The following is a 23927-nucleotide window of genomic DNA, read 5'->3' on the forward strand; positions in this document are numbered from 1 at the left end:
GAGGAAGCGGAGGGAACACCTACACCGACTGAAACACCCACGGAGTCACCAGGGCGTCCACTGCACTGGCTTGGGGGTCCCGTGACCTGGAACAATACCTCGGAAGCTTCTTGTTGAGGCGAGACGCCATCATGTTTATCAGAGGAATTCCCCAACGCCTTGTCACTTCTGCAAATACCTCGATGAAGGGCCCACTCTCCTGGATGGAGATCGTGTCTGCTGAGGAAGTCTGCTTCCCAGTTGTCCACGCCCGGGAGGAAGACTGCTGACAGGGCGCTCACGTGCTGTTCCGCCCAGCGAAGGATTCTTGTGGCCTCCGCACTAGCCGCCCTGCTCCTTGTTCCGCCTTGGTGGTTTACGTGCGCCACCGCTGTTATGTTGTCCGACTGGATCAGGACAGGAAGACCCTGAAGAAGGTTCTTCGCTTGCAGCAGGCTGTTGTAAATGGCTCTTAACTCGAGAACATTTATGTGGAGACAAGATTCCTGGTTTGACCATTTTCCCTGGAAATTTCTTCCTTGCGTGACTGCGCCCCAGCCTCGGAGACTTGCATCTGTTGTCAGCAGGACCCAGTCCTGGATTCTGAATCGGCGCCCCTCTAGAAGGTGAGAGCTTTGCAGCCACCACAGGAGAGAAATCATGGCCCTGGAAGATAGACTTATTTTCCGGTGCATGTGCAGGTGAGACCCGGACCATTTGTTCAGCAGATCCCACTGAACCACCCGGGCATGAAACCTGCCAAACGGAATGGCTTCGTAAGCAGCAACCATCTTCCCTAGAACCCGAGTGCATTGATGAATCGACACAATTGTCGGCCTCAGAAGCTCCCTGACCATTGTCTGGATTTCCAGAGCTTTGTCTTCCGGAAGAAAAACTCTCTGTAGTTCCGTGTCTAGAATCATGCCCAGAAAGGGCAGCCGAGTGGCTGGGATCAACTCAGACTTTGGCAAATTTAAAACCCAACCGTGTTGTTGCAGAACCGACAGGGAAAGATCCACATTTCTTACCAACGGTTCCTTGGACCTCGCCTTTATCAGGAGATCGTCCAAGTACGGGATAATTGCAACCCCTTGCTTGCGAAGGATAACCATCATTTCTGCCATGACCTTGGTGAAAACCCTCGGGGCCGTGGAAAGCCCAAACGGCAACGTCTGAAAATAAGAATTTACTCACCGGTAATTCTATTTCTCGTAGTCCGTAGTGGATGCTGGGAACTCCGTAAGGACCATGGGGAATAGACGGGCTCCGCAGGAGACTGGGCACTCTAAAGAAAAGATTAGGTACTATCTGGTGTGCACTGGCTCCTCCCTCTATGCCCCTCCTCCAGACCTCAGTTAGGGAAACTGTGCCCGGAAGAGCTGACATTACAAGGAAAGGATTTTTGGAATCCAGGGTAAGACTCATACCAGCCACACCAATCACACCGTACAACTTGTGATAACCTTACCCAGTTAACAGTATGAACAACAACTGAGCCTCACTCAACGGATGGCTCATAACAATAACCCTTATTTAAGCAATAACTATATACACGTACTGCAGAAAGTCCGCACTTGGGACGGGCGCCCAGCATCCACTACGGACTACGAGAAATAGAATTACCGGTGAGTAAATTCTTATTTTCTCCGACGTCCTAGTGGATGCTGGGAACTCCGAAAGGACCATGGGGATTAAACCAAAGCTCCCAAACGGGCGGGAGAGTGCGGATGACTGCAGCACCGAATGAGCAAACACAAGGTCCTCCTCAGCCAGGGTATCAAACTTGTAGAACTTTGCAAAGGTGTTTGAACCCGACCAAGTAGCCGCTCGGCTAAGCTGTAAAGCCGAGACCCCTCGGGCAGCCGCCCAAGAAGAGCCCACCTTCCTTGTGGAATGGGCTTTTACTGATTTTGGATGCGGCAATCCAGCCGCAGAATGAGCCAGCTGAATCGTGCTACAGATCCAGCGAGCAATAGTTTGCTTTGAAGCAGGAGCACCCAGCTTGTTGGGTGCATGCAGGATAAACAGCGAGTCAGTCTTCCTGACTCCAGCCGTTCTGGAAGCATAGATTTTCAAAGCCCTGACTACGTCCAGCAACTTGGAGTCCTCCAAGTCCCGAGTAGCCGCCGGCACCACAATAGGTTGGTTCATATGAAACGATGATACCACCTTTGGGAGAAATTGGGGACGAGTCCTCAATTCTGCCCTGTCCATATGGAAGATCAGATATGGGCTTTTACATTACAAAGCCGCCAATTCCGACACACGCCTAGCCGATGCTAAGGCCAACAGCATGACCACTTTCCACGTGAGATGCTTTAGTTCCACGGTCTTAAGTGGCTCAAACCAGTGGGATTTCAGGAAATCCAACACAACGTTAAGTTCCCAGGGTGCCACTGGTGGCACAAAAGGGGGCTGAATGTGCAGCACTCCCTTAACAAACGTCTGAACCTCAGGCAGTGAAGCCAGTTCTTTTTGAAAGAAAATGGATAGGGCCGAAATCTGGACCTTTATGGACCCCAATTTTAGGCCCATAGTCACCCCTGACTGTAGGAAGTGCAGGAATCGACCCAGCTGGAATTCCTCTGTAGGGGCCATCCTGGCCTCACACCAAGCAACATATTTTCGCCATATACGGTGATAATGCTTTGCTGTCACGTCCTTCCTAGCCTTTATCAGCGTATGAATAACTTAATCCGGAATGCCTTTTTCCGTTAGGATCCGGCGTTCAACCGCCATGCCGTCAAACGCAGCCGCGGTAAGTCTTAGAACAGACAGGGCCCTTGTTGCAGCAGGTCCTGTCTGAGAGGCAGAGGCCATGGGTCCTCTGTGCGCATTTCTTGCAGTTCCGGGTACCAAGTCCTTCTTGGCCAATCCGGAACAATGAGTATTGTTCTTATTCCTCTCTTTCTTACTATTCTCAGTACCTTGGGTATGAGAGGAAGAGGAGGAAACACATATACCGACTGGTACACCCACGGTGTCACTAGGGCGTCCACAGCTTTCGCCTGAGGGTCCCTTGACCTGGCGCAATATCTTTTTAGCTTTTTGTTGAGGTGGGACGCCATCATGTCCACCTGTGGCAGTTCCCATCGCTTTGCAATCTATGTGAAGACTTCTTGATGAAGTCCCCACTCTCCCGGGTGGAGGTCGTGTCTGCTGAGGAAGTCTGCTTCCCAGTTGTCCACTCCCGGAATGAACACTGCTGACAGTGCTTGCACGTGATTCTCCGCCCACCGAAGAATCTTTGTGGCTTCCGCCATTGCCATCCTGCTTCTTGTGCCGCCCTGGCGGTTTACATGGGCGACCGCCGTGATGTTGTCTGACTGAATCAGCACTGGCCGGTTTCGAAGCAGGGGCTCTGCTTGACTCAGGGCGTTGTAAATGGCCCTTAGTTCCAGTATATTTATGTGTAGAGAAGTCTCCAGCCTTGACCACAGCCCTTGGAAGTTTCTTCCCTGAGTGACTGCCCCCCATCCTCGGAGGCTTGGGGACAGGGTGATCAGCCGATGCATCTGAAGATGCGATCCGGACCACTTGTCCAACAGATCCCACTGAAAGATCCTTGCATGGAACCTGCCGAAGGGAATGGCTTCTTAAGAAGCCACCATCTTTCCCAGGACTCGCGTGCAGTGATGCACCGATACCTGTTTTGGTTTCAGGAGGTCCCTGACCAGAGATGCTAATTCCTGGGCCTTCTCCACCGGGAGAACACCTTCTTCTGTTCTGTGTCCAGAATCATGCCCAGGAAAAGCAGACGCGTCGTAGGAATCAGCTGCGACTTTGGAACATTCAGAATCCAGCCGTGCTGTTGCAACACTTCCTGAGAGAGTGCTACGCTGATCAACAACTGCTCTCTGGACCTCGCCTTTATGAGGAGATCGTCCAAGTACGGGATAACTATAACTCCCTTCTTCCGAAGGAGTATCATCATTTCGGCCATTACCTTGGTAAATATCCTCGGTGCCGTGGACAGGCCAAACGGCAACGTCTGGAACTGGTAATGACAGTCCTGTACCACAAACCTGAGGTACTCCTGATGAGGTGGGTAAATGGGGACATGCAAGTAAGCATCCTCGGTGCCGTGGACAGGCCAAACGGCAACGTCTGGAACTGGTAATGACAGTCCTGTACCACAAACCTGAGGTACTCCTGGTGAAGTGGGTAAATGGGGACATGCAAGTAAGCATCCTCGGTGCCGTGGACAGGCCAAACGGCAACGTCTGGAACTGGTAATGACAGTCCTGTACCACAAACCTGAGGTACTCCTGGTGAAGTGGGTAAATGGGGACATGCAAGTAAGCATCCTTGATGTCCAGCGACACCATAAAATCCCCCTCTTCCAGGCTTGCAATAACCGCTCTGAGCGATTCCATTTTGAACTTGAATTTCTTTATATAAGTGTTCAAGGATTTTAAATTCAGAATGGGTCTCACCGAACCGTCCGGTTTCGGTACCACAAACATTGTGGAATAGTAACCCCTTCCCTGTTGAAGGAGGGGGACCCTGATAATCACTTGCTGGAGGTACAGCTTGTGAATTGCCGCCAGTACTACCTCCCTTTCCATGGGGGAAGCTGGCAAGGCTGATTTGAGGTAACGGCGGGGGGGAGTCGCTTCGAATTCCAGCTTGTATCCCTGAGATACAATTTGTACAGCCCAGAGATCCACCTGTGAGCGAACCCACTGGTTGCTGAAGTTTCGGAGACGCGCCCCCACCGCACCTGGCTCCGCCTGTGGAGCCCCAACGTCATGCGGTGGACTTAGTGGAAGCAGGGGAGGACTTTTGTTCCTGGGAACTGGCTGTATGGTGCAGCTTCTTACCTCTAACCCTGCCTCTGGCAAGAAAGGATGCGCCCCTGACCCTCTTGCCTTTCTGAGAACGAAAGGACTGCATTTGATAATACGGTGCTTTCTTAGGCTGTGAGGAAACCTAAGGCAAGAAAGTCGACTTTCCAGCTGTCGCTGTGGACACGAGGTCCGATAGACCGTCCCCAAACAATTCCTCACCCTTATAAGGCAAAACCTTCATGTGTTTTTTAGAATCAGCATCTCCTGTCCATTGCCGAGTCCATAAGACCCTCCTGGCAGAAATGGACATAGCATTAATTCTAGAGCCCAGCAGGCAAATGTCCCTCTGAGCATCCCGCATATATAAGACGACGTCTTTTATATGGCCCAGGGTTAGCAAAACAGTATCCCTGTCGAGGGAATCTATGTCGTCCGACAGAGTATCTGTCCATGCTGCTACAGCACTACACATCCAGGCTGAAGCAATAGCAGGTCTCAGTAGAGTACCAGAGTGTGTATACACTGACTTCAGGATAGCTTCCTGCTTTCTATCCGCAGGCTCCTTTAGGGCGGCCGTATCCTGAGACGGCAGGGCCACCTTTTTAGATAAGCGTGTCAGCGCCTTGTCCACCCTAGGGGATGTTTCCCAACGTAACCTGTCCGTTGACGGGAAAGGGTACGCCATCAGTAACCTCTTAGAAATCACTAGTTTCTTATCAGGGGAACTCCACGCTTCTTCACATAATTCATTTAATTCATCAGATGGGGGAAAATTCACTGGCTGCTTTTTCTCCCCAAACATATAAACCCTCTTGGTATTAACAGGGTTAATCTCAGAAATGTGTAATACATCTTTCATTGCAATAATCATGTATCAGATGGCCTTGGTCATTTTAGACTGTAAATGTGCCTCATCATCGTCGACACTTGAGTCGGACTCCGTGTCGACATCTGTGTCAACCATCTGAGATAGAGGGCGTTTATAAGCCCCTGACGGTTTCTGAGTCGCCTGGGCAGGCGCGGGCTGAGACCCCTTGCTGTCCCAAGGCTGCAGCGTCATCAAACCTTTTATGTAAGGAGCTTACATTGTCGTTTAAGACCTTCCACATATCCATCCAATCAGGTGTCGGCCCCGACGGGGGCGACACCACACTTATCTGCCCTTGCTCCGCCTCCACGTAACCCTCCTCATCAAACATGTCGACACAGCCGTACCGACACACCGCACACACACAGGGAATGCTCAGACTGAGGACAGGACCCCACAAAGTCCTTTGGGGAGACAGAGAGAGTATGCCAGCACACACCACAGCGCTATATAACACAGGGATTTTCACTTATAATAAGTGATTACCCAATAGCTGCCTTATATGTTTTATTTGCGCCTAAATTTATGTGCCCCCCCTCTCTTTTTTTACCCTTCTTGTACCTGGATACTGCAGGGGAGAGCCTGGGGAGCTGCTTCCAGCGGAGCTGTGAAGAGAAAATGGCGCTGGTGTGCTGAGGAAGAAGGCCCCGCCCCCTCAGTGGCGGGCTTCTGTCCCGCTTTCTGTGTAAAAAAATGGCGGGTTTTTTTACATATATACAGTGCCAGACTGTATATATGTATTTTTATTGCCAAAAGGTACTTCAATTGCTGCCCAGGGTGCCCCCCCAGCGCCCTGCACCCTACAGTGACCGGAGTGTGTAAGTGTGCTGGGAGCAATGGTGCACAGCTGCGGTGCTGTGCGCTACCTTAAATGAAGACAGGAGTCTTCTGCCGCCGATTTCGTCGTCTTCACGCTTCTGTTCTTCTGGCTCTGCGAGGGGGACGGCGGCGCGGCTCCGGGAACGGACGATCGAGGACAGGTGCCTGTGTTCGAACCCTCTGGAGCTAATGGTGTCCAGTAGCCTAAGAAGCACAAGCTAGCTGCAAGCAGGTAGGTTTGCTTCTCTCCCCTTAGTCCCACGTAGCAGTGAGTCTGTTGCCAGCAGAAGCTCACTGAAAATAAAAAACCTAATAAATACTTTCTTTACTAGTAAGCTCAGGAGAGCCCACTAGGAGCACCCAGCTCTGGCCGGGCACAGATTCTAACTGAGGTCTGGAGGAGGGGCATAGAGGGAGGAGCCAGTGCACACCAGATAGTACCTAATCTTTTCTTTAGAGTGCCCAGTCTCCTGCGGAGCCCGTCTATTCCCCATGGTCCTTACGGAGTTCCCAGCATCCACTAGGACGTCAGAGAAATTGGTAATGACAATCCTGCAACACAAATCTCAGGAAGGCCTGATGCGGAGGATATATCGGGATGTGTAAGTAGGCATCTTTTATGTCGACTGACGCCATAAAATCCCCCCCCCTTCTAGGCTGGAGATCACAGCTCGAAGAGATTCCATCTTGAACTTGAAAATTTTCAAGTATGGATTGAGGGATTTTAGGTTCAGAATCGGTCTGACCGAACCGTCCAGCTTCGGTACAACAAAGAGGCTCGAATAGAACCCTTCCCCCCGTTGGGACGGGGGAACGGGAACAATGACCCTCTGTTGACACAACTTTTGTATCGCAGCAATTACCACGTCTCTTACAGGAAGAGACACTGGCAAGGCCGAAATGAAAAAACGGTGAGGGGGCATCTCCTGAAACTCCAGCTTGTACCCGGGAGCTGAATGAACCAGAGCTGAATGAACCCAGACCTGACTGAAGATCCGGAGACGGCCCCCCGTCATGCGGTGGACTTGGTAGAGGCGGGGGAGGACTTTTGGTCCTGGGTGCCTGATCCTGCAGGCGACTTCTTTCCCCTTCCTCTACCCTTTGAAGCGAGGAAGGACGAGCCTTTACCTCATTTGTATTTATTAGGTTGAAAGGACTGCATCTGTTGATGGGGTGCCTTTTTCTGTTGTGTGGGAACATAAGGAAGAAAAGATGACTTACCCGCAGTAGCGGTAGACACCAGGTCAGCCAGGCAGTCATCAAACAAGACACTACCTTTGAAGGGGAGAGCCTCCATATTTTTCTTGGAGTCGGCATCAGCATTCCATTGATGGATCCACAGCGTCCTACTGCCCGAGACCGCCATGGCATTGGCTCTTGACCCCAAGAGGCCAACATCCCTCGTCGCATCCTTTAGGTAATCTGCAGCGTCCTTGATATAACCAAGAGTCAAAAGAATATGATCTTTATCAAGGGTATCCATATCAGAAGCTAAATTATCAGCCCATTTAGCAATAGCACTACTCACCCATACCGATGCCACAGCAGGTCTGAGCAATGTACCAGTATTAACGAAAATGGCCTTCAAAGACGTCTCCAGCTTGCGATCCGCCGGATCCTTGAGAGCAGCCGTGTCAGGGGACGGAAGCGCCACCTTTTTGGACAAACGGGATAGAGCCTTGTCGACATTCGGAGACGACTCCCATTTTTCCCTGTCATCAGAGGGGAAAGGACACGCTATAATTCTCTTGGGAATCTGCCACCTCTTGTCCGGCGACTCCCAAGCTTTTTCACAAAGAGCATTCATTTCATGAGAGGGGGGAAACTTCACCTCAGGTTTTTTCCCTTTAAATAGGCAAATCCTTGTTTCCTGAACCGTAGGTTCGTCAGAAATATGTAAAACATCTTTAATAGCCACAATCATGTACTAAATACTCTTAACTACCATTGGGTGTAAAGTAGCCTCATTATACTCGACATCGGAATCTGAGTCCGTGTCAGCATCTGTATCTACCATCTGAGTAAATGAACGTTTTTGAGACCCTGAGGGGGTCTGCACCTGAGCCAAAGCATCCTCCATGGATTTTCGCCATGTCTGTGTCTGAGAATCAGATTTATCCAACCTCTTAGACAACAAAGCAACATTAGCATTAAGTGTACTCAACATAGCAACCCAATCAGTAGTCGACTGTGTCGACAGCCATTTCCAGCTCCTTTTCTGTGCCCCCAGTAACTTCCTCCAGGGAGGAACACTCAGCCTCAGACATGTCGACACGAAGTACCGACACCCAACACACACACTGGCCAAATAAAGGGGACAGCCTGCAGGGAAGCCCGGAGAGAGAAACACAGAGGAATTATGCCTCTACTATGCATTACTAAGTGTAACAGACCTTTGTATCAAAATGGTTAGGAAAAGCACCAGGAAAAGGAAGCCAGTGTGGTTCACAAAAGTAGTATCAACTAGTGTGAAAGCAAAAAAGATGGCTTTTAGGAAATACAAACAGACTCAAAATAATAACGACAAAGAGGTGTATCTGGACAGACGGAAGGATGCTAAGAAAGTGATCAGACGTGCAAAGGCAGAAGCTGAGGAGAAAATGGCCCAGTCAGTAGATAAAGGGGGCAAAACTTTTTTTAAGTATATAAGTGAAAGGAGAAAATCAAATGGAGGAATAATAAGACTTAAGACAGAGAGTGGGCATTTGGTGGAGGGAGACAAGGCAATAGCAGATCACCTAAATAATAATTTTTGCTCAGTATTTACTACAGAAGAAGGGATGGGGCCACAGTTAAATTGCAAGGACATTCATAAAAATAAGGTAGATGAAAATACATTTACAGAGGAGAAGGTCCTAACAGAACTTTCAAAACTAAAAGTGGATAAATCAATGGGACCAGATGGGATACACCCAAGGATACTCAAAGAGCTAAAAGATGTCCTGGTTACACCTTTAACAGAATTATTTAACCAGTCACTAAATACAGGTGATATTCCAGAGGACTGGAAAAGAGCAAATGTAGTTCCACTGCACAAAAGTGGAAGCAAGGAAGAAGCAAGTAACTACAGACCAGTAAGCCTTACATCAGTAGTAGGGAAAGTAATGGAAAAACTATTAAAAGAAAGAGTAGTGGAATATCTTAAATCAAACAACTTACAGGATCCAAAACAGCATGGATTCACTGGTGGGAGATCATGCCAAACAAATCTTATTGACTTTTTTGACTCTGTGATGAAAATAATAGATCAAGGGGGAGCTGTAGATGTAGCATATCTAGACTTTAGTAAGGCATTTGACACTGTCCCACATCACAGACTGCTAAATAAACTTGAAAGCCTGGGGGTGGATTATAAATTAGTGAAATGGATAAGAACCTGGTTGCAGGATAGGAAACAGACAGTTGTAGTTAATGGAGTGCAATCTATGGAGGGAAATGTTACCAGTGGAGTACCCCAGGGATCTGTACTTGGTCCAGTTCTCTTTAATATCTTTGTTGGTGACATTGCAGATGGTATTGAAGGGAAGATATGCCTTTTTGCAGATGATACAAAGATATGCAACAGGGTAGACACACCGGGAGGGGTCAAACAAATGATTGATGACCTAGGTAGGCTTGAGAAATGGTCAAGAACGTGGCAACTACAGTTTAATGCTAAAAAATGCTAAATCATGCACTTGGGTCTCAAAAACCCAAAGGCTAAGTATAGTATCAAGGGTACTATAATGGAAACTACTGAGGAGGAAAGAGATTTAGGAGTCACTATTTCAAGTGACTTGAAGGCAGGAAAGCAATGCAACAAAGCAATGAGAAAGGCAAGTCAGATGCTTGGTTGCATAGGGAGAGGAATCAGTAGCAGGAAAAAAGAAGTGATAATGCCACTGTATAGGTCATTGGTAAGGCCCCATCTGGAATACTGTGTCCAGTTCTGGAGACCCTATCTCCAGAAGGATATAAATACATTAGAGAGTGTACAAAGAAGGGCAACTAAAATGGTGCATGGCCTACATCACAAAACTTACCCGGAAAGGCTAAAAGATCTTAACATGTATAGTTTGGAGGAGAGAAGGGAAAGGGGAGACATGATAGAAACTTTCAAATATATAAAGGGTCTTAACAAAGTTCAGGAGGGAAACATTCTTCAAAGGAAAAGAAGTATTAGAACTCGAGGGCATACATTGAGACTGGAGGGGGGGAGGTTCAGGGGAAATTTAAGGAAAAATTACTTCACAGAAAGGGTAGTGGATAAGTGGAATAGCCTCCCATCAGAGGTGGTAGAGGCTAAGACTGTAGGGCAATTTAAACATGCTTGGGACAGGCATATGAATATCCTTACAAAGAATCAAGATTAAAAAAGGGTTGAGATTGCCTAAAGGATAAAATAAAAAAGGGGCAGACTAGATGGGCCAAGTGGTTCTTATCTGCCGTCAAATTCTATGTTTCTATGTTTCTATGCCAGCTCACACCCCAGCGCCCATATACTACACCAAAATAATATATGTCAGTAGCGCTGTTAATAACAATATAAGCACCAAATATTTGTGACACCCCCCCCCCACACCGCTTTTGCTCCCGGTTACTTGCGAGGAGCCCCTGGAGGTGCGGGCCAGCATTCTCTGCAGCGGCTGTGGAGAGGAAAATGGTGCTGGTGAGCTGTGCGGCTAAGCCCCGCCCCTTCCTGGCACGCTTCAGTCCCGCTCAATTTCAAATTCTTTATACTGGCTGGGTTTTTATATACGGTGCCGAATATAGCGTTAACCAGTTGTAACAACCTCAGCAACTGCTGCCCAGGCAGAGCCGGCCATAGGTATAGCTAAACTAGGCAATTGCCTAGGGCATTTGATATGCCTAGGGGCATCAGAAGCTTCTGCTGATTAAAATGATATGCGGCATGCCTATATTCTGTGTGTAGCATTTCATATGCAGATACATCCACAGTCTCACACAGTATATAGGCATGCTGCATATCATTTTAATCAGCAGAAGCTGCTTGTGCATCCTAGCCACATAGCAATGCAAATAAGATGCATTTTCATTAAAAAAAAAAAGGTGCCCGACGTTAGCATTGAGGCAAGATTGATGAGGACACATCTGTATCCAAGCAGAGGCAGAGGTCACAGTGTTAGTGGAAGTGTGAGTGCTGTGTGCATGTGAGTGGGTTGGTTGTGCAGTAGTGTTCGGAATATGTGTAAGGAGCATGTGTGTCATGTAAAAATGCATTAATAATGTGAAACATATGTGTAGGGGGCACTATGTGTGTCATTATGTGTATAAGGGCATTAATAATGTGCGGCATATGTGTAACAGGGTACTACTGTATGTGTGTCATTATGTGTATAGGGGCACTAATAATGTGCAGCAAATGTGTAGGGGGCACTATGTGTGTCATTATGTGTATAAGGGCATTAATATTGTACGGTATATGTGTAAGGAACATTATGTGTAAAAGGGCATTAATAAAGGTTGTCATAATGTGTAAGTCGCATTATGTTTATAAGGACATTAATAACGTGTGTCATATGTGTAAGGTGCATTACTGTTTGGAATTATGTGTATAAATGCATTACTAATGTGTGGCATTATGTGTATAAGGTGCTCTACCATACCTCCCAACATGACCCTCTCCAGGAGGGACAGTATGCTCTGCTCCTGGACTTTTCTCTTAATGTATGATTGCCATCACCTGTGCTGCAACACCTTTCATCCATTAACTAGTTCAATACAGGTGCCGGCAATCATAAATTAAGAGAAAAGTCCAGAAGTAGAGCATTGTGTCCCTCCTGGAGAGGGTCATGTTGGGAGGTATGCTCTACTATGTGACGTTGCATATAGAAAGGGCACTACTGTGTCATCTAATGGGAATAAGGAGCAATAGGGTGTGGTGTAATGTGAATAAGGAGCAATTCAGTGTGATGTAATGTGAATAAGGGGCTCTACTGTGAGGAGTAACGTTTAAGGTAAAGTAATACTACTGTGGGATGTAATATGAATTATGGACACATGATCAAATGTGAATAAAGATGCAGTACTGTGTGGCGTAATTGGAATTGGGGTTACTATTGTGCCTCTTGCCAGCAAAAACACACCTCTTTTTGGGCTGTGCGCCAAATGTGCAAACTGTTCCTATTTAGAATATAGGGGGTACAAATACCAAAATAAGGACTGCTATGGGTGATGGTGCTGGGAAAGAGGTGCAAGGTCAGAGACGGAACCATCGGTGGTGCTAGAGGGCACCAGCCAAAATCTTGCTTAGGGCATCATATTGGTTAGGGCCGGCTTTGTGCCCAGGGCGCCCCCCCCCAGCGCCCTGCACCCTGTGAGTGCCGTTGGTGGATGTGTGTGGGAGCATGGAGCGCAGCTGAAGTCTTCTGTCGTCACTGAAGTCTTCGGATCTTCTAATACTCACCCGGCTTCTGTCTTCTGGCATCTGTGAGGGGGGTGACGACGCGGCTCCGGGAACAAGCAGCTAGGTGAACCAAGTGATCGAACCCTCTGGAGCTAATGGTGTCCAGTAGCCTAAGAAGCAGAGCCCTTAACTAAGCAGAAGTAGGTCTGACTTCTCTCCCCTCAGTCCCACGATGCAGGGATCCTGTAGCCAGCAGGTCTCCCTGAAAATAAAAAACCTAACAAAAGTCTTTCCAGAGAAACTCAGGAGAGCTCCCCTAGTGTGTGTCCAGTCACTCCTGGGCACAAAGTCTAACTGAGGTCTGGAGGAGGGGCATAGAGGGAGGAGCCAGTTCACACCCAGTCAAAGTCTTTTTAGTGTGCCCAAGCTCCTGCGGATCCCGTTTATACCCCATGGTCCTTTTGGAGTCCCCAGCATCCTCTAGGACGTAAGAGAAATTTTCCTTTATCATTTTGCAAGAAAGTAATGTGCTGGAGGAGTCATTTAATGAAAAACACATTTTGTGATAGGGACGGTGTGGCCAGCTTATTGTATTTGCTCAGCACAACTACAACGTAACATCACCTCTGTCCACCACACAAGAAACAGCGTTGTTGTAATAAGCGGGGACCCCTTAGTCACTAATTGCCCACCCTCACAAACTAGCCATACTGTAGTATAGGAATAAATCAGCAAGGAGGTGATGCACCTCACACCTCTACAGAGTGACAAGCAGTAATTCAAAATATACATTACTTATTCGGCACAAAATGCTTTTGTCCTTGGAATATTGGCGGGTAATATTTCAAATGACCTGCTCTTTTTATGTCCTAGCTCCTGAATATGGGAAACCTGGTCACCTATGAATAAACATTGATTATGACTACTGTTAGAGGGTAACACAGAATATGAGCATAACTATGGACAACCTAAAGCAAAAATAAGAATTTACTCACCGGTAATTCTATTTCTCGTAGTCCGTAGTGGATGCTAGGTACTCCGTAAGGAACATGGGGAATAGACGGGCTCCGCAGGAGACTGGGTACTCTTAAAAGAAAGATTAGGTACTATATCTGGTGTGCACTGGCTCCTCCCTCTATGCCCCTCCTCCAGACCTCAGTTAGGGAAACTGTGCCCGGAAGAGCTGACATTACTAGGAAAGGATTTGGAATCCAGGGTAAGACTCATACCAGCCACACCAATCACACCGTACAACTTGTGATAACTATACCCAGTTAACAGTATGAACAATCGCTGAGCCTCATTCAACAGATAGCTCAGAACAATAACCCTATAGTTAAGCAATAACTATATACAAGTATTGCAGAAGTCCGCACTTGGGACGGGCTCCCAGCATCCACTACGGACTACGAGAAATAGAATTACCGGTGAGTAAATTCTTATTTTCTCTGACGTCCTAGTGGATGCTGGGTACTCTGTAAGGACCATGGGGATTATACCAAAGCTCCCAAACGGGCGGGAGAGTGCGAATGACTCTGCAGCACCGAATGAGCAAACTCAAGGTCCTCCTCAGCCAGGGTATCAAACTTGTAGAATTTTGCAAACGTGTTTGACCCCGACCAGGTAGTAGCTCGGCCAAGTTGTAAAGCCGAGACCCCTCGGGCAGCCGCCCAAGAAGAGCCCACCTTCCTCGTGGAATGGGCTTTGACTGATTTAGAATGCGGCAGTCCAGCCGCAGAATGTGCAAGTTGAATCGTGCTACAGATCCAGCGAGCAATAGTCTGCATTTAGAAGCAGGAGCACCCAGCTTGTTGGGTGCGTGCAGGATAAACAGCGAGTCAGTTTTTCTGACTCTAGCCGTCCTGGAAACATAGATTTTCAGGGCCCGGACTACGTCCAGCAACTTGGAATCCTCCAAGTCCCGAGTAGCCGCAGGCAACACAATAGGTTGGTTCAAATGAAACGCTGATACCACCTTAGGGAGAAATTGGGTACGAGTCCTCAATTCTGCCCTGTCCATATGGAAGATCAGATAAGGGCTTTTACATGACAAAGCCGCCAATTCTGACACACGCCTAGCCGAAGCCAAGGCCAAAAGCATGACCACTTTCCACGTGAGATACTTCAACTCCACGGTCTGAAGTGGCTCAAAACAATGTGATTTTAGGAAATCCAACACTACGTTGAGATCCCAAGGTGCCACTGGAGGCACAAAAAAGGGGCTGAATATGCAGCACTCCCTTAACAACGTCTGAACTTCAGGCAGCGTCTTTCCTAGCCTTTAACAGCGTAGGAATCACTTCATCTGGAACGCCCTTTTCAGTTAGGATCCGGCGTTCAACCGCCAAGCCTTCAAACGCAGCTGCGGTAAGTCTTGGAACAGACAGGGCCCCTGCAGTAACAGATCCTGTCTGAGAGACAGAGGCCATGGGTCCTTCGAGATCATTTCTTGTAGTTCTGGGTACCAAGTTCTTCTTGGCCAAACCGGAACTACGAGTATAGTTCTTACTCCTTTCTTACTTACTATCCTCCGTACCTTGGGTATGAGAGGAAGAGGAGGGAACACATAAACCGACTGGTACACCCACGGTGTCACTAGTGCGTCCACAGCTATCGCCTGAGGGTCTCTTGACCTGGCGCAATACTTTTTTAGCTTTTTGTTGAGGCGGGACGCCATCATGTCCACCTGTGGCCGTTCCCAACTGTCTACAATCTGCGTGAAGACTTCTGGATGAAGTCCCCACTCTCCCGGGTGGAGGTCGTGCCTGCTGAGGAAGTCTGCTTCCTAGTTTTCCACACTCGGAATGAACACTGCTGACAGTGTTAGCACGTGATTCTCCGCCCATCGGAGAATCCTTGTGGCTTCTGCCAACGCCATCCTGCTTCTTGTGCCGCCTTGTCGGTTTACATGGGCGACAGCCGTGATGTTGTCTGACTGAATCAGCACCGGCTGGTTTTGAAGCAGGGGTTCTGCTTGACTTAGGGCATTGTAAATGGCCCTTAGGTCCAGAATATTTATGTGTAGGGAAGTCTCCTGACTCGACCATTGTCCTTAGAAGTTTCTTCCCTGAGTGACTGCTCTCCAACCTCGGAGGCTTGCATCCGTGGTCACCAGGACCCAGTCCTGAATGCCGAATCTGCGGCCCTCGAGAAGATGAGCACTCTGCAACCACCACAGCAGAGCCACCCTGGCCCTCGGAGACAGGGTGATCAGCCGATGCATCTGAAGATGCGATCCTCACTTGACTAACAGGTCCCACTAAAAGTTCCTTGCATGGAACCTGCCGAAGGGAATTGCTTCGTAAGAAGCTACCATCTTTCCCAGGACTCGTGTGCAATGATGCACCGACACCTGTTTTGGTTTCAGGAGGTCTCTGACCAGAGATGACAACTCCTTGGCCTTCTCCTCCGGGAGAAACACCTTCTTCTGTTCTGTGTCCAGAAACATGCCCAATATCAGCAGACGCGTCGTAGGAACCAGCTGCGACTTTGGGATATTCAGAATCCAGCCGTGCTGTTGTAGCACTTCCTGAGATAGTGCTACACCGATCAACAACTGCTCCTTGGACCTCGCCTTTATAAGGAGATCGTCCAAGTACGGGATAATTATAACTCCCTTCTTTCGAAGTAGTATCATCATTTCGGCCATTACCTTGGTACACACCCTCTGTGCCGTGGACAAACCCAACGGCAACGTCTGGAATTGGTAATGGCAGTTCTGTACCACAACCTTGAGGTACTCCTGGTGAGGTGGGTAAATGGGGACATGTAGGTAAGCATCCATGATGTCCAGTGACACCATAAAATCCCCCTCTTCCAGGCTTGCAATAACCGCCCTGAGCGATTCTATTTTGAACTTGAACTTCCTTATATAAGTGTTCAAGGATTTTAAGTTTAGAATGGGTCTCACCGAACCGTCTGGTTTCGGTATCACAAACATTGTGGAATAGTAACCTCGTCCCTGTTGAAGGAGAGGAACTTTGATTATCACCTGCTGGAGGTACAGCTTGTGAATTGCCGCCAGTACTACCTCCCTTTCCTTGGGAGTAGCAGGCAAGGCTGATTTGAGGTAACGGCGAGGGAGAGAAGTCTCGAACTCCAGCTTGTATCCCTGAGATACCTGTAGAACCCAGAGATCCACCTGTGAGCGAACCCACTGGTCGCTGAAGTTCCGGAGACGGGCCCCCACCGCACCTGGCTCCACCTGTGGAGCCCCAGCGTCATGCGGTGGACTTAGTGGAAGCAGGGGAGGATATTTGTTCCTGGGAACTGGCTGTCTGGTGCAGCTTTTTCCCTCTACCCCTGCCTCTGGGCAGAAAGGACGCGCCTCTGACCCGCTTGCCTTTCTGAGGCCGAAAGGACTGTACTTGATAATACGGTGCTTTCTTAGGCTGTGAGGGAACCTGAGGTAAAAAAGTCGATTCCCCAGCTGTTGCTGTGGACACGAGGTCCGAGAGACCGTCCCCAAAGAATTCCTCACCCTTATAAGGCAAAACTTCCATGTGCCTTTTAGAATCAGCATCACCTGTCCACTGCCGAGTCCATAATACTCTCCTGGCAGAAATGGACATTGCATTAATTCTAGAAGCCAGCCGGCAAATGTCCCTCTGTGCATCTCTCATATATAAGACTACGTCTTTAATATGCTCTATAGTTAGCAAAATAGTATCCCTGTCAAGGGAATCAATGTTATCTGACAGGGAAACAGACCATGCTGCTGCAGCACTACACATCCATGCTGAAGCAATAGCAGGTCTCAGTATAGTACCTGAGTGTGTATACACAGACTTCAGGATAGCCTCCTGCTTTCTATCTGCAGGCTCCTTTAAGGCGGCCGTATCCTGAGACGGCAGTGCCACCTTTTTTGATAAGCGTGTGAGCGCCTTGTCCACCCTAGGGGATGTCTCCCAGCATAACCTATCCGTTGGCGGGAAAGGGTACGCCATTAGTAACCGCTTAGAAATCACTAGTTTCTTATCTGGGGAACACCACGCTTCTTCACACAATTCATTTAACTCATCAGATGGGGGAAAAGTCACTGGCTGCTTTTTCTCCCCAAACATAATACCCTTTTTTGTGGTAACCGGGTTAATGTCAGAAATGTGCAACACATTTTTCATTGCCGTAATCATACATCGGATGGCCCTTGTGGATTGTACATTTGTCTCATCCTCGTCGACACTGGAGTCAGACTCCGTGTCAACATCTGTGTCTGCCATCTGAGGTAGCGGGCGTTTTTGAGCCCCTGATGGCCTCTGAGACGTTTGGGCAGGCGCGGGCTGAGATGCCGGCTGTCCCAAAGCTGTTACGTCATCGAACCTTTTATGCAAGGAGTTGACACTGTCGGTTAATACCTTCCACATATCCATCCACTCTGGTGTCAGCCCCGCAGGGGGCGACATCACACTTATCGGCTCCTGCTCCGCCTCCACGTAAGCGTCCTCATCAAACATGTCGACACAGCCGTACCGACACACCGCACACAGGGAATGCTCTGACTGAGGACAGGACCCCACAAAGTCCTTTGGGGAGACAGAGAGAGAGTATGCCAGCACACACCACAGCGCTATATAACCAGGGATTTACACTAAAGTGAGTGATTTTTCCCTATAGCAGCTTATTATACACAGTTTGCGCCTAAATTTAGTGCCCCCCCTCTCTTTTTTACCCTTGAAGCCTGGAAACTGCAGGGGAGAGCCTGGGGAGCTGCCTTCCAGCGGAGCTGTGAAGAGAAAATGGCGCCCGTGTGCTGAGGAAGATAGCCCCGCCCCTTTCTCTGCGGACTTCTCCCGCTTTTTTATATGCTTTATGGCGGGGGATTATGCACATATACAGTATATTTGCTGTATTATGTGCTATTTAGCCATGTAAGGTACTCTAATTGCTGCCCAGGGCGCCCCCCCCCCAGCGCCCTGCACCCATCAGTGACCGGAGTGTGTGGTGTGCAGAGGGAGCAATGGCGCACAGCTGCAGTGCGCTACCTAAATGAAGACCGGAGTCTTCAGCCGCCGATTTTCAACTTCTATCGGTTCTTCTGGCTCTGCAAGGGGGACGGCGGCGCGGCTCCGGGACCGGACGACCGAGGACTGGGCCTGTGTTCGATCCCTCTGGAGCTAATGGTGTCCAGTAGCCTAAGAAGCCCAAGCTAGCTGCAAGCAGGTAGGTTCGCTTCTCTCCCCTCAGTCCCACGTAGCAGCGAGTCTGTTGCCAGCAGATCTCTCTGAAAATAAAAAACCTAACAAATACTTTCTTTCTAGGAAGCACAGGAGAGCCCCTAGAGTGCATCCAGCTCTGGCCGGGCACAGATTCTAACGGAGGTCTGGAGGAGGGGCATAGAGGGAGGAGCCAGTGCACACCAGATATAGTACCTAATCTTTCTTTTAAGAGTGCCCAGTCTCCTGCGGAGCCCGTCTATTCCCCATGGTCCTTACGGAGTACCCAGCATCCACTAGGACGTCAGAGAAACTATATTTATAATCCGTGTAGGCTGTATCTACTTTTGCAGCATTTTTTAGCAAACCATCTTGCACTTAGCTACATGCAAATCTAGATAGATAGATAGATAGATAGATGTGGGAAATAGGAAACCTACATAATTAGAATTTTTATAAACCTCCCTTAAGAGGATGAAAAGGGGGTTGACATAATGGCGTCACTACCGATACGTGGCTTGCGTTGTGTGAATGATAGCGCCCAAACGGACAATCGGAACAAAAATTTGGATTGCACCTCCAGTGGGTAGAATTTAATAAACTACAAAAATGGTCCTGTCACTGCTCCTCAGGTAACGCCAAGAACCATGGATTAATATGTACTTCCATTAAGTCTCAAATTTACATCTCTATAGATTTACCAGATTTTAAACACTCATTTATATTTACCAACAGTGAAAATAAGAAACCCCCGTGTGAAGAACGGGTAGAACAGCTGGTTCATAACACATATTTGTGTTGTAAGCCTTTTATATTTAATGTTTAGTGAGATTGTAGTTTTGTACTACTAATTAATCCCAAAAGGCAGGCTTGGGGTGTAATCACAGATCCACAGCAGTTATCTCTAGCAAATAAACCTGTTTACAGAGAATCAATCATGTGCTATTAGGTACTATTGCAAAGGGTAGAAAATGACTGCACAAGCCTGGCCTATGTAATGAATACATTCTTTATACATTTCTATTACAAGGAAAACGGTAAAGGGAATAATCTATATGCACTTTATGTAACCACGATTTCCTACTCACTTTAAAAGAGAACAATGCTACATGCAAAAGACATTCATCAGATAGTGCAGGGGCAATCCAGGTGCTGTGGAACTACACGCCCCAGCATACCACACTTTTGCTGTTACGGCATGCTAAATCTGTGGCAGCACATGCTGGGATGTGTAGTTTCCCAGCAGCTGGAGAACCACAGCCTACCCTGAAATGGTGCTTCTTTGCAAGTCTAGCCAGTTAAACATTGCAGATATGTTTGGCTTATATGGAATTAAAACTATATTTTTCATTCTAAAACTAAAAAAAAACATTTTTCAGCTGAACGAGAAGCCTCACACTCTACTCATTGCAGCATCTAACCATCAGTCTGTGGTTTGGCTTACCTTTATTTCCCTTCTCCTGAAAGGGTCTGTGCTGCTGTGAATTCTGATGATCTGATAATGAAGTTTTATATACTTATGATGCTCTGCAGGCCTTGGTCAATCCTACCTTAATGATGGCTGGGTGTACAAATGATTATTTTGTTATATGGCCTTTTTCCGCTATAGATAGTACTCACAGTGCAATACTGTTAATAAGAAATGAAGCTGGATTGGAGAGCGGTGTAAAAGGCCCTACAGACTCGGGGACCCGCCGCCGAGCTGCCCGACCACCGATACGGCAGACGGGCGACGGCAGTGGGGGGGAGGGGAGGCGACGGGGGTAGTGAAGTTTCTTCACTCCTCCCGTCACCTGGCTCCATAGAAATGAATGCTAATATGGACAATATTGTCCATATTGGCCTGCACGTTTAAACGAGCCAGCACCAACGATGAACGAGCGCGGGGCCCGCGCATCGTTCATCGCTGGTACCTACACACTGAAAGATATGAACGGTATCTCGTTCATTAATGAACAAGATCGTTCATATCTTTCACTGGTATCGACCAGAGAGTGCAGGGCTCTTTAAAATTCTTTAAATAAAGAAGATAAAATGTTGCAAGTGAAACATTGCCCAATGTAAACAAAAAGACAGCTAAAACCAGGGAATAATACAATTACCCATGGGACCATTTGCTTAATCATTAATCCAGCCAGACAGCATATGCTCTGCTAGGGAGTAATATCCTGTCTGTTAATTAACCTTTTCCTCCTGATGACAAGTTTAAGTTCTCATGAGCAGGGCACTACCAAGTCTTAGTTTTCATTCAGATGAGTCCTCATACATCCAACCCCAATACACCATGCAGAGCGCGATGCCTGGCGTGAGTGAGCCGCCAGGACCCGCGCAACTCTGCCAACAGTGGGTGTCCTAATCGCAACGTGATGTTACTAGGACGCCTGTGCAAATTAATTTGACATATGGCACTTGTATATTGTATATGACCGAGTCTGTATACGGAACTTGCATTGGAAAAAAAGCTGCAGCTCAGTTGCATATAGATATACAAGCATTATATATCAAATCAGACAATGTTGCGACAAAGGTGGATTTTCGGCAAAAAAATAAGTCAGATGCTAGAAGATTCTAAGACGACTTGGAGTGTCAAGAGAGACTGTTTGCCATGTACATATCGGTACCTACACTAGCAAACTCAATAAATGACATGGTTGAGTCACATTATTATAACCACCAGCTAATAGCCAGAGTAACCGCCGTGGGCAGCACGGACAGCAGCTAAACGGGCTGAACGGTCATATTAGATAAACGTCTTGTAGCTGCTCCACTGTAGCGTGTCGGTCGGAACCTTCGTAGCAGACATTCAACTCTCACTCAATGCCACAGTTTCCACGTCGGTTATACACAATGGTGCCATTTGTCCAGCATGAGAACAATTCACAAACTGCGCTGTGTCAGAAATACTGCCACCCTTGGCCCAAAAGCCGATAATCGCCCCTTTTAACCCATGACGGCAACGTGTGATGTGTGCAGACGGCCTATCGCACACCTTATATACCCACCATGCCAGCACACGACACGTGACGTACTGCATCGGCTACACGCTGCCGACATCAAATGTAGGCGGTCATAATAATGTGACTCGACCATGCATCAAGTGCTCTCCAGTACATTCCTGGACATCATACTGTTCAACACTGAAAGCAATACCCCCCCCCACCCCCCCATAACCCTCTACCATGAATGCCACCCCAAGCTCCCACCCATGCAGACACACATTGCACTGATGCCACAAACCTTAATATGAAACAGTTCTCATCTCAAACACAGGGGTCTATTTACTAAGCCTTGGATGGAGAGCAAGTGAATGGAGATAAAGTACCAGCCAACCAGCTCCTGTCATTTTTTCAAACTCAGCCTGGAACATGGCAGTTAGGAGCTGATTGGTTAGGACTTTATCTCCGTCCACAGCTTAGTAAATAGACCCCAGAGTACCATTTGTGTAATCAGATATAGGATGCCTTAATCCCACATCTACAACCACCCTCAACTGCCGGACCGTGCAACATGATTGCGTACATGCATTGTAGGCAGCATAAACAAACCCAATAGGTTGTTTTAACAAAGATATTCTTTAGATGCATGCATGCCGTAAAAATTAATGAAAACATACTAAACACTTAAAAAATAAAATTGTTTTTTTTTTTTTTTTTTTTTACTAAGTTTGGGATAAAATCAACCAATACAGAACTTGAAAAATGCTCATGTACATTAGTGAATACACAGAGTTCACATTAGTATTTAGAAATAACGAAAACAAAACAATATCCCTAAAACCGTTTGTTAAATAAATACTTTATACTAGTTGAAACTAGAGTTTCCTTTGGTAGAGATTTCAGAAAGAAACATTTTGTGCAGAGAGAACCATACAGGTGCAATTCATGACATTCTGAAGACATTTCATTAGAACTTTTAGATACTTATGGTGAGATTTCTACAGTGTATTTTTTTTTATTTATTTAGGCTTTGATTAAATACTTCTGTTTCGTTATGTTAGGTTTCGTAGCTTTACTCTATTACTCGGTAAACTAAGCAGCAGCAAGGAGTTTCTTCTTTTTTTTGTAGTTTTTAAAACAAGAAAAGAAAAATTTTAATAAATTAAGTTTGTGGTTTGTTTGCCATTACTACATCACTACTATTTAAAAACACAGAGCAGGTTTATTTGTGGTTTGATGTCCTTGAGAATTCTGTGCGTCAGCTGCGAGGCCCAGGTGACGGCCGTCCTTCACAGATGACCATATAACTCATCTTGCTGTCAGAAGTGCAGCCACCCCAAGAGTCTCCAGGGGAGTTTGTCAGGATGTTTATAGGCGCAGTGAAACTCTAGAGGAACAGCTGTCTGATCTGAAGGTGGAAGAAGGGAAAAAAATAAAATAGATGTTAATTCTTGGCCACATATATAATACATATATATATATAATACACAAGGTATAGATACCTAAAACACAAATCAATTGCGAGACAAAAATAGTCATTTAATTCGATAATTCGTATCCAAGAAAGCCTTCACATTAACTCTAGAGGGCAGGCTTCTAGTGCATTTTTAAACACAAACAGACCGGGACCAGGACACACATGCATTTGTACATAGCTGTATTACTGGGAAGGGGGGAGGGGCGATTGGGGGATTGCAGGTGTATATAGTTTATAATGATGCTTTGGCTGCTTGCATTGTGAGGGATATATTATGCTTGTGTTAGCTTACTGGGATTGCACCCGAGATTCTGTACGAGGCCAACCCAGCTGAGACCCCTTTCAGACTGGTGGCTGGACACCGGCTTATTGCCGGGTGGCTGATATCACCGCACACTGGTGCAGTGTTGGCACTTGGAGAGGAAATCTCCAAGCGCAGACTCTTCCTATGCCGTGAACGGGTCCCATCAACCTAGATCACCCGTTCACACTGCACCATGACCCGGGTTGAAACCTGTGTTCAAACCCAATTGCTACCTGGGTTGAAATGCCGGGTCACT

At 47.4% G+C, this 23927-nt stretch overlaps 1 protein-coding gene and 1 long non-coding RNA gene across 4 annotated transcripts in view; one reads left to right on the top strand and one right to left on the bottom strand.

Annotated features, from left to right (window-relative positions):
* LOC135056699 (uncharacterized) overlaps positions 1-23927 on the top strand; it is an 83802-nt gene that overhangs the window by 55232 nt on the left and 4643 nt on the right. The gene's annotated exons all lie outside the window — the stretch shown is intronic.
* PWWP2B (PWWP domain containing 2B) overlaps positions 22734-23927 on the bottom strand; it is a 90423-nt gene continuing 89229 nt past the window's right edge. The window contains exon 3 of the mRNA XM_063962171.1: positions 22734-23298. The gene's annotated coding sequence lies outside the window, so the exon portion shown is untranslated. The remainder of the gene's footprint in view (positions 23299-23927) is intronic.

This window comes from Pseudophryne corroboree, chromosome 3 (assembly GCF_028390025.1).
Source record: "Pseudophryne corroboree isolate aPseCor3 chromosome 3, aPseCor3.hap2, whole genome shotgun sequence".
NCBI lineage: Eukaryota > Metazoa > Chordata > Amphibia > Anura > Myobatrachidae > Pseudophryne > Pseudophryne corroboree.